The sequence below is a fragment of the Lissotriton helveticus genome, chromosome 3_1 (genome assembly GCF_964261635.1).
Source record: "Lissotriton helveticus chromosome 3_1, aLisHel1.1, whole genome shotgun sequence".
Taxonomy (NCBI): Eukaryota; Metazoa; Chordata; class Amphibia; order Caudata; family Salamandridae; genus Lissotriton; species Lissotriton helveticus.
Window position 1 is genome coordinate 956,222,638 of NC_136061.1, and position 11,009 is coordinate 956,233,646.

At 46.9% G+C, this 11,009-nt stretch overlaps 1 protein-coding gene across 1 annotated transcript in view; it reads right to left on the reverse strand.

Moving 5' to 3' along the window:
- PRLH (prolactin releasing hormone) overlaps positions 1-3,523 on the reverse strand; it is a 94,083-nt gene extending 90,560 nt beyond the window's left edge. Inside the window, exon 1 of the mRNA XM_078683811.1 lies at positions 3,444-3,523. The gene's annotated coding sequence lies outside the window, so the exon portion shown is untranslated. The remainder of the gene's footprint in view (positions 1-3,443) is intronic.
- Positions 3,524-11,009: the final 7,486 nt, after the last annotated feature.

An 11,009-nucleotide genomic window follows, 5' to 3' on the forward strand; every position in this document is an offset into this window, starting at 1 on the left:
TACTCTCGCACGCACATATATCAGATGCATAAACGCATCACCAGAAGCAAATACATATACCTCAGACACAAAAAAATTCACATGCAAACCACCACTCAAGCACATTACACAAATGCCTGTCACCTCATACTCCGGCATATTTATTGTAGTAATCTTCTAGTGTATGCGAGCTCTGTGTGGAACACTTGAAGTTCAGTGTTCCACCGGTGACTCTTGGAATGTTCTCCTCCAGGTTGGTAGTAGCCTCCTGGTGTTGCTGTAAAGAACTTGAATAAAGCATCTCTGCTCTACCTCGTTGCTTTGATCGATGTGTACCACTACAATTTTGGCGACGAGGATGGGATTAGATTGGAACATTCCTAGAGTCACAGGTGTAACACTGACCACCAAGGGTTCCACACAGAGCTCACATTCACTAGAAGATTACTGCAATATTATATAAACAGAGACAAATGCATAGCTTAAACCAAAACGCAGACAAGATCAGTGATCTTGTCTGCTTTTTGGTTTCATCAGAAACAAAATGAACAATTCACCCCTCATAAATAATCACATATAAACACTAGCGTTAAAATAGAGACCTAACATATTAAGACAAGCACTAGATGGTCACGTGATCGCCTCATTCTCTCATACAGAAGATACACATATACGAGTGCATGAACACAGAGGCAAACACACACTTCATGGACCCTTGCATGAGTCACAGAAAGAAGAAACGCACAGGTGTGTGATCACATACACCTCTCTCTCTCCCTTTATCTCTATAGCTCTCTCGTTCTCTCTTTTAAACACACTAACACCACCAAACAGATTCCCATTGCATTAAAAGGAAATATAAAAGTGCAGGAACTCCTTGTCCTAGAGTATCTGTTTGCTGCTGAGAAGTTCCGGTAGCAGCATCCCATTGAAAGCCCTGGAGCAGTGCTGAGAAGTGCAGCTTCTACCCCTTCCAAATAAAAGAAGTGCAGGCACTGGGTACCTAATAGTTAGTACCTGTGAATTTAAAACACTTCAGATCCCCACACAGATGAAAAACTACAAAGCCAGCTAATAGAAATAGCCACTTCGTACAAACACAAATATACCTGAAAGAGACAAACAGACACGCACAAACATACCACAATCAGGAAATACAGAGGGAAACAAACACGTCAGTTAGGGGTGCACGTCACACATAAACTCATACATATCCTTAATGACAAATGCACATCACAAAAAATATAAATACACACCCCACGGACCAACTCAATGAGCAAAAGATGAAAACCCAATTTGCAAATATAAAGTTCCATCACACAGAGACACACAAAGTACAGGAAAGGACACTGCTCACAGACACACACAAGCGCAGTACATAAAACATAGATGCAAACATAGGAAAGCACAACATACTTTAGACTGAATAATACAAACACGAAGAGACAGCACATGTACTAGCGGGGGCATGGGCACATTTAGCACAACAAACCGTACCCATATACAAACAAACACAAAATATAGAAACACAAAAAACAGCGGTAAACACAGATAAACAATAACTTGCAGACGGAGAAAATACAATTTGAAAAATACACTCACTTCAAAAAAGCACGTTGTTAAAGATACACCTTACACTGTCGGGCCACATCAACCCTTCAACACACGTGCAGCTGCCCTCATACGCGGCACTTTGTGTGCTCTTATCCCGTATCACTAAACTTTATCTTAGCTCGATACCCTGCACTCCTTCCGTGCTCCGAGTATAACATCACCCTCCCCTACTCCAGCGCCTCAGGGGCGGCTGCTTCTTGGCGCGTCTAGGTCGGAGTGAGGCCCGTCACTGCGGTATTCACTATATTGACGGAATGATGGTGTTTCAACAGTCCGGTGTTCAATTAGCGTTCCCTGTGGGGAGATGGCTGCAGGTGAGCACTGGCAGGCAGGAGTCTTCATTCTGCAAACCCTGGCGGCTTCTGCAGCAGGGGGCTTTGATCCTCGTTGAGCCTGCTCTGGTCCCTGCTGGTACCTCCGCCGTGCCTGGGACAGTGCCGGGGTGACCACTGTCAGCTCACAGCCAAAGTCCCAGTCCGTGCCGGGTTCTGGCGCTGCTCGCTGCGTTTGGAGCCGCGTGTTGCTGTGCCTGGCGCACGGTGCTGCGCACACAAGCTATCTGGAGCAGCTGCTTGTACTCACTGCGCCGCGGCATGGCTCTCTTGTACTCACTATGCTTGCGGAGTCGCTGCAAGAGAGCACTGTGCCTGTGCTGGGGGACACGCGGAGTCTGGGAGAGGTCGCTGCTGGTACTCACCGTGTACGGGCAAATAAGGGGTAGATTTACAAGCCCCGTGCGCCACTTTTGCGTCACATTTCCCATGTTAAAAGTGACGCAAAAGTGGCGCAAGGGACTTCTCCCCGTGCCTGAATGTGTAATGGAAATACAGTGCTCATGTAAAGCGCTCCAATACCTTCGGGTCGAGTTCGCGCTATATAAAATATGCACAAAACAAAAAACAAAACCAAAAAAAAACTAACTGTGCACGCGAAGGGCAGTGACGACTGTGCCGCGTGGTACTCAGAGTCTGGGGTCAGTGTCCTGCTGGTACTCACTGTGTGAGGAGAAGTATTCTTATTGAACTTGCTAAATACAGTGAGCACTGAGGCTGCGCCAGGTACTCATGCACGTAGACATGACACCGCCTGCCTGCCCCTCACTGGGTCAGGGGCAGTGTGCGAAGGGCAGCACTCGCTGTCTGGGGGCAGCTCTCTGCATGTAATGACTGTGCAGCGCGGCACTCAGAGCATGAGTGAGGTCAGTGCACTGCTGATACTCAGTGTACGCACCAGTATGCTAGTGGAACTCACTGCGCACGAGAGGGGGCGCCGCCGTACTTGCAGTTTTAGGGTAGTTTGCAGCAGGCAATCACCCTGACTATGCAGCGTGGAGGTCAGAGTTCGGGGTCAGGGCACTGCTGGTACTCACCACACCCGGAGCAGGAAGCTACTGGTTGACTGGTACTCACTGTACTTTCTATTACTAGTACTCAATGAGTCAGGGACAAGTCCCTCACGGTACTCACTGTGTTTGAGTCACCGCGTCACAGTACTTTAGAAGGGTATTGTTTACCAAGCCTGGGACAGGTTGCTTCGGCAGCCCTGCGCGTGGATAATGACGTCCCTGGTACTCACTACATGTGGCATATGCTCTGGGTGAACCCCCAGCCTGCGCAGGGTGGCGCTCAGAGCCTCGTACAGGTCCTTGCCACTTCTCACTGTGTCTGTGGCAGTAGGGGGCTGGAACGCCATGTGTCTAGGGAAGGCACTGGTGGTACTCACTAAGTCTAGGGGGTACCCTGCTGGGGGTCACGGTGCTTGGACAGTCTGAGACAGCCCCCTCCCGCTGACAGCCCCCTGCTGGCGCTCACTGAGTCTCAGGGACGGCGCTTCATGATGTAGATACTCACTGTGAATGTGCTGCTGCTCGCCCGGTCCTCGCTAGGGGGCAGATTGGAGCCGCGTCCCACTCTTCGACCGGTGCCTCCTGTTGCTGGTGCAGACTCCGAGCCCACACTCCGAGGCACGGTTTTATTCCCTGCCTCGGGCATGACGTCAACTCTGCAACAAAAAGGCTGAGGTTAAAACAATATCTCGCCCCGCCCGCCCCCTGGCCCTCGCCCCCCAAAACATTCATCCGATTTTTACCACTTTCAGGAGCGGAATGTACCAGCTCACAAAGCCTCGCCACTCCTCCCGGGCGGCTCTTTCATCCCTGTGCTGAATGCAGAAGGCATCTTTTAAGTTGGTTTGTGCTGTGCGTGATTTGCGACTACGCGAGGAGCACACTTGCGTGGCATCACGTGTGCTTTTATGTGTGTGTACATTACATACATCTTTGTGCGTAGATTACGCACGCCCTCTCTTTTGTGCGCATAATTCTACCTCAGCTTTATTTGTGTGAATATTATATATTCCTTCGTGTTCGAACACCCGTTATGTGCGTTCACAAGTCTTTGTAGCTAACACAAGCCAATGTGTTTTCCTTAACGTGTGCTGTATATGCACCTGCCATGGGCTTCTCGGTCCCTGTGCATAACGCAATTGTACGCAGTGCTTTAAAAGGGCAGGTACTGTCCGGTACTAAGCACCTGCACTTTTTTAATTTAAAAGGGAGAGTACCAGCACTTCTCAGCCCTGTTGCAGTAAATTTAATGAAAGTCCACCAGCACTTCTCAGGAGCAAACTGGTATTGAGGATAGGGAGTGCCAGAATTTTTATGTTTTCATTTAAAGCATTGAGAATTCTATTTTTCAAGGGGGTGTGTCGCTTTGCACCAAACGAAATGGTGAGTGCACAAAGCAACCACAAAATGCAATTTATCAAGCCACACCAAACCACTTTGCGTGGCCCTAAGTGGCTTAATAATTCAGGAATAACGCAGTGCAAATTGCTACATTGCATTACTCTGCCCCAAGGTGGTGTTTCATGGGCGTTGTGTGGGTGGTCCCATGCAACTCCAATGCATTTTTGACAGATTCCCAGATTTACCATTACTGGTAGACATGACGCAAAATTATTTTTTGGCTTAATACCCTGGTCCAATCAATTTTATATTTACATATACCTGTTTGGGTTAACCCCTTGCGTGCGCGTGTCGGCCAACGGCCGTCGCAAGCACTTCTCGGTAGTGCTGCGCACGTCCGTTGGCCAACGCGGCCCTACCACTTAATAGAACTCCCGCACCACAGCGGAATTTGCTCCGCAGTAAAGGAGTTAATAAAAACATTAGATACAAAAGAATGGAGGATTTGCTATTTTGACTCGCACATCAATATTAGTTCTCATTAGTCAAGGGTCAATTCAATTTCACACACAATAAGTGGTTACACCCCTTTCCCTTTGTCCAGTTTTATGCCAGAGCTGGGACTGGAGTGCCCCAGCACCGGTTTGAACCAGGCTATGCATGGGACACCTTGTGTGCCCCAGGCAGTGTCTAGTTTCACTCGCCCTGCCCGCCTCAATCCACTATCTCCTGCCTGGGGTGGTGTGACACCTCCCTGTGACAGGAAACCCTTTGTCCAAGCCTCCCCTGCCAGGTTTCGGTCAGCAGCAGGAGGCCAGACCTGTGTCTGTGGCAGCATCATCCACTTTGTGATGTTGAGGCTCTGGTTAGTTTTAACCGCGTTTACTGTTACCCACATGTCTTAGCCCTCTAGAAGGGTGGAATGCTACCCCCGTCGCCAGAACTGGCGAGGGGGTAGTATTCCAAAGTGTATGACACCTTACACGACATGTTTTGATAAAGCCAAACCAAAGTTAGCAATAACCGCGAGGATTATAATGCACTTAAGAGTATATGGTATGGCAGTATCCCAGAACAGCTATAAGGACATGGTTCCGACCGCTGCAGAAAGGCTCAGCTCATGCTAGAGCACTATCTCACATAAAACCAAGCACTCTGCCTCCAGGATTATTAAGGCCTGCCATATGAGTGACTTATAGGTATATATGTGTCCAGATGTAGGTTTACTATATCTGAGCAAGGGGCGATTACACAACTTTGCCCCAGCTGAGTGATCAGCCAGTTGTGTAAGTTTGGATGGCCAGCCAGGGGTGGCAAAAGATGTGCTGCAGCCCCTGGTAGGCCTTGGATGCACCTATGCCCTGGGTACCTATAGTACACTGTACAGGGGCTCATAAGGTGATCCAATACCCAAATGGTGATTTACCTAAAGTACATGGTGTTGAATTTAGAGAGAGAACAGCAGGCTGTGGGTCTGATTAGCAGGCCCACAGCCACATTAAGTCGAAAACCAGTAAAGCAAAAAGAAACAATTGGAGTGACCATAGGAAAGCAGACCCTACTCTCCTACATAACCCCCCCCCCCCCAAACGCAGGGACAATAAACTTAACCTTGACCAGATAAGTCTTCATGTTCTAAGTGGAATTACCTGGAGAGACCATCTGCGTTGCCATGGTCAGTCCCTGGTCTGTGCTCCACTGTAAAGTCCAACCCCTGTAGGGAAATGGACCACCTGAGCAGTTTGGGATTCTCACCTTTCATCTGATTTAGCCACAAGAGGGGCTTATGGTCTGTCTGAATCTTGAAGTGAGTGCCAAACAAGTATGGTCTCAACTTCTTCAGGGCCCAAACCACAGCAAAGGCCTCCCTCTCAATGGCTGACCAACGTTTCTCTCTAGGGGTCAGCCTTCTGCTAATAAAAGCAATGGGCTGGTCTTGACCATCTATATTAAGTTGTGAAAGCACAGCTCCCACCCCCAACTCAGAAGCATCTGTTTGGACAATGAACTCTTTGGAGTAGTCAGGACTCTTTAGGATAGGTGCAGAGCACATGGCCTTCTTCAGGTCATCAAATGCCTTTTGACAGCTAACTGTCCACTGAACCTTTTTTGGCATCTTCTTGGATGTCAGATCATTTAATGGTGTCACAATGGACCCATAGTTCTTTACAAATTTCCTATAATACCCAGTCAGGCCCAAGAAGGCTCTGACTTGTGTCTGGGTAATTGGAGGAGCCCAGTCCTGTATGGCCTGGATCTTGCTCTCCAGTGGTTGAACCTGACCCCCACCTACTAGGTGGCCCAGGTACACAACCTTGCTCTGCCCTATCTGGCACTTGGTAGCCTTGATAGTCAGGCCTGACTTTTGCAGGGCCTCCAGAACTTTCTTCAGGTGGATCAGGTGATCCTCCCAGGTGGAGCTGAAGACAGCAATATCATCTAGATAAACTGCACAAAAGTCATCCAACCCAGAAAAGACTTGATTCACCAACCTTTGGAAAGTGGCAGGTGCATTCTTCAGACCAAAGGGAATTACCACAATATGATAATGTCCACTGGGGGTTGAGAATGCTGTTTTGGCCTTAGACTCCGCAGCCAACATGATTTGCCAATAGCCAGCTGTCAAATCAAATGTGCTCAGAAATTTGGCAGAAGCCAATTTATCTATGAGCTCATCTGCCCTTGGAATAGGATGAGCATCTGTCCTAGTGACAGCATTGAGACCTCTATAGTCCACACAGAACCTCATTTCTCTCTTTCCATCTTTGGTATGAGGTTTTGGCACAAGGACTAATGGGCTGGCCCAGGGGCTCTCTGATGGCTCAATTACTCCAAGTTCACGCATTTTCTGCACCTCAGCCTTTATACAATCCCTGACATGGTCAGGTTGCCTGTAGATTTTATTCTTCACAGGCAGACTGTCACCAGTGTCCACCTCATGGGTGCACCAGCTAGTTTGACTAGGTGTGAGAGAAAACATGTGTCTGTGAGCCTGCAGAACCTGTCTGCAGTCCCATTGCTGCTGGCCAGAGAGGCTGCCTGCCAAGGCTACTCCATCCACTGAACCATCATCAGGGTTTTGGGATAACAGGTCTGGGAGAGGGTCACTCTCTTCCTCCTGGTCCCCATCTGTTGCCATGAGCAAGCCCATGTCTGCCCTGTCCACATATGCTTTCAATCTGTTTACATGGAGCACCCTGTGGGGGCTCCTATGGGTGCCAAGGTCCACCAAGTAGGTGACCTCTCCCTTTTTCTCAAGTATGGTGTGGGGTCCAGACCATTTGTCTTGGAGGGCTGCTGGGGCCACTGGCTCCAACACCCACACCTTCTGCCCTGGCTGGTACTCAGTCAGAACAGCCTTTTGGTCATGCCAAGCTTTCTGTAATTCTTGGCTGGCCTCCACGTTTTTGGTTGCCTTCTCCATGTTTTTTTATTTATTTATTTTTTATTTATTTTAAAGTTTTATAGAGCGCGAACTTGACCCGTGAGGGTATCAGAGCGCTTTACAGATTCAATAGAGTAATACAAGGTTACGGCAGGACATAACAAACAAAAACAGGAAAAAAAGAAATTAGTACGTCGGAGAGGTTACAGAAACAGGGGGTCGTAGGTGGGACGGGGTAGCATACAAGTACTGTACATTGAGGGATAGGATAAGCTATAACAGCAGGACAGAGATATTACAATAAACAAAAGAGTAATGTACAAGGACGCAGGACTAGGCAATAGTCTCTCAGGTGGCTGCGGGAACGAGTTTAGCCAAGGAATTTACCCATGAGAAAGGCCTTGGCCTCTTTGTTGAAGCGTGCAAAGGAAGTGATTTTTCTGATGTCGGGAGGGAGGGAGTTCCATATTCTTGGTGCAGTCCCGGTGAAAGCCCGATTGTAGGTTTCTATTTTCCTAAAGCGTGCAGGCTGGAGTAGGAAGGCCTTGGTCGATCTAGAGTTTGTTTCCTCCGGATAACACAAGCTTCTGTGCAAGATACGCAGGGGAGTTCGAGTGAAGGGCTTTGTGCGTGATGCATGCCAGCTTGAGGTGAATCCTAGCCTCGAAGGGGAGCCAGTTTAACGCTTTCAAGTGAGGAGTGATGTGATCGAATTTTTTTGAGCCTGTAAGTAGTCTGGCGGCTGCGTTGAGGCAGGCTTTCAAGGGTGCCAGCGAGATCTTAGGTAAGCCAGAGAGGGTGGAGCAACCATATTCTAGTCGAGAGATGACTAATGATTGGACTACGAGCTTTAGGTCCGGAGCGTCTAGAAAGGGTTTCAATTTCCATAGGTAGCTCAGGTGGAATCTGGCCGATTTTGCCATTGTGATGATGTTGTTGTGCATATTTAGGTTATAGTCCAAGGTAATTCCCAGCGATTTGGCTGACTTCACAATGGCCGGGGAGCAGTTCAAGGCTGTGATGGCTTTAATCCAAGTCTGGATATCAGGGTTGTTCTTGGGCGGGGAGATTAGAAGGAACTCAGTTTTCTTAGCATTGAGTTTAAGTTGATTGGAGGAGAGCCATCTGACGGTCAGTTTCAGGGCCTCATTCAGGGTGAGGATCTCTGCAAGAGATGAGATTTTTATGTAGATCTGAGTGTCATCAGCGTACATATGGAAGGAGATATTTGCAGTGCGCAGGACTTCGGCAAGAGGATCCAGATAGAGATTGAAAAGGGTGGGGGACAATGTTGAAACCTGAGGGACTCCCACCGTGACCACGGAGGGAGCGGACAGTTCGCCATTGACTAGGAATCTCTGGGGTAGGTTTTGGAGGTAGGAACTAAACCAGTCGAGCACTGTGCCATCTAAACCCATCCTGAGATTGAGGGGTTCGAGTAGCATCTCATGGTTGACCGTGTCGAAGGCCGATCATAGATCAAGGAGGATCAGGAGACAGGTTTTGTCTTGGTCAAGGGCTTGAAGAGTGTCATCAACGATGTGGAGCATGGTGGTTTCGGTGCTGTGCCCCGGTCGGAAGCCTGATTGGCAGTCATCGAGTAGATGGAAGTTGTTGATGTGGTGATTTAGCTGTATTTGAATAGCAAAATATAGTATCCAGGCAAAAGCAAAGTAGATAACTGGCAAAAATTACAAAGAATGCATATAACGAAAAACTTTACATACTTAAACACTTCCGAGAAGAAGGTGTCATGTATTTATGGACTTCCAAAGATCCATAAGAACGAATTGGACCCCCCTACAGACCAATTGTCTCTACGATAGGGACTCCCCTTGAACCGGTGTCTAAATATCTAGATAAAATTCTACGCCCTTACATCACTTTAACATCTTCTTACATTAGAGACACTGGAGACATCATCACTAAATTGAGAATCTTCCTTTTAATAAATATAGAGACATATTAGTTACCTTAGACATAGAAGCTCTTTATAGTAACATCCCGCAGAACGATGCCATTGCTGCAACAATGTGGTTTATTGATGAACATAATATCCCATGCTCTAAACCTTTTATCAAAGAATGTCTGTCTCTTACTTTAAAGGAAAATTTCTTTGAGTTTGGTGATACCATGTATTTACAGACAAAGGGAGTAAGCATGGGGGCTTCTATGGCTCCCTCTCTAGCGAATATCTATATGTCGCTTTTCGAATCCAGATTCATTTATAATGAAATTGCCCCCTTCTACGAGTCTGTTTCCCATTGGTACCGTTACATTGATGACATCTTTTTTGTGTGGACCGATGGGGAACAGACTCTTGAAGATTTCCTGGTCTGGTTGAATCTCACAGACAGCAATTTACATTTCACTGCCCATACTAATAAAGAAAAAGTAGAATTTCTGGACATCTACATTAAATGTAATGATGAAGGACACCTTGAAGTCGATCTATACACAAAACCAACAGCTAGAAACACACTGTTACATTTTAAAAGTTATCATCCCAGGTGCCAAAAGGACAGTATTCCTTTCTCCCAATTCCTCAGAGTGAGGCGCAACTGCACTAATTTGATAGATTATGATATCCAGTCTGTTGCCATGAAGAAGAAGTTTTTGGATCGAGGCTACCCACACCGGCTGGTGAGGGAAGCCTACAAAAGAGCACGGTTTTTTGACCGTGATTCTTTATTGAACAATCAAAAACATAAACAAGAACATAAACTAGTCTGCATTACTAGACATTCTACTCTAAATGCAACCATAAGACAAGCAATTAACTCAAATTGGCACTTGCTCAATGTAAACCAGGAGAAAGATACAAGTAAACTACCTAAACCTATGTTCGCCCATCGGCGTAACAGAAATTTGAAAGATCTAATCGTTCGATCTCGCTTCTCAAACTCCACAAATACCTCCTTTATACAGAAAACCATTGAAGGAAAAGATGGCGTTAAAGGTACATCCCGTTGTGGCTCCTGCCAATCTTGTGATTCCATCATCACTGGGAAAACCATAACATTCAACAATGTAACCATCAATGCGAAAGAATTATGCACATGTAACACTCGAAGCGTAATTTATTTAATTATTTGTCCCTGCAATCAGGGCTATGTGGGCGAGACTTCTCGGGCCATAAAAACACGCCTCACTGAACATAGATCAGCGATTAGAACAAAAAAACATATGGCACCTCTAGTCAGCCATTATGTAGAACACAAACATTCACCAACAGATATAAAATGGTGTGTGTTAGAAAAGATACACACTCCTGATGACAAAGGAGGAGATAGAATACGTAAGAAAAAAGAAGTCTACTGGATTTTTACCCTTGGAACTTTTACC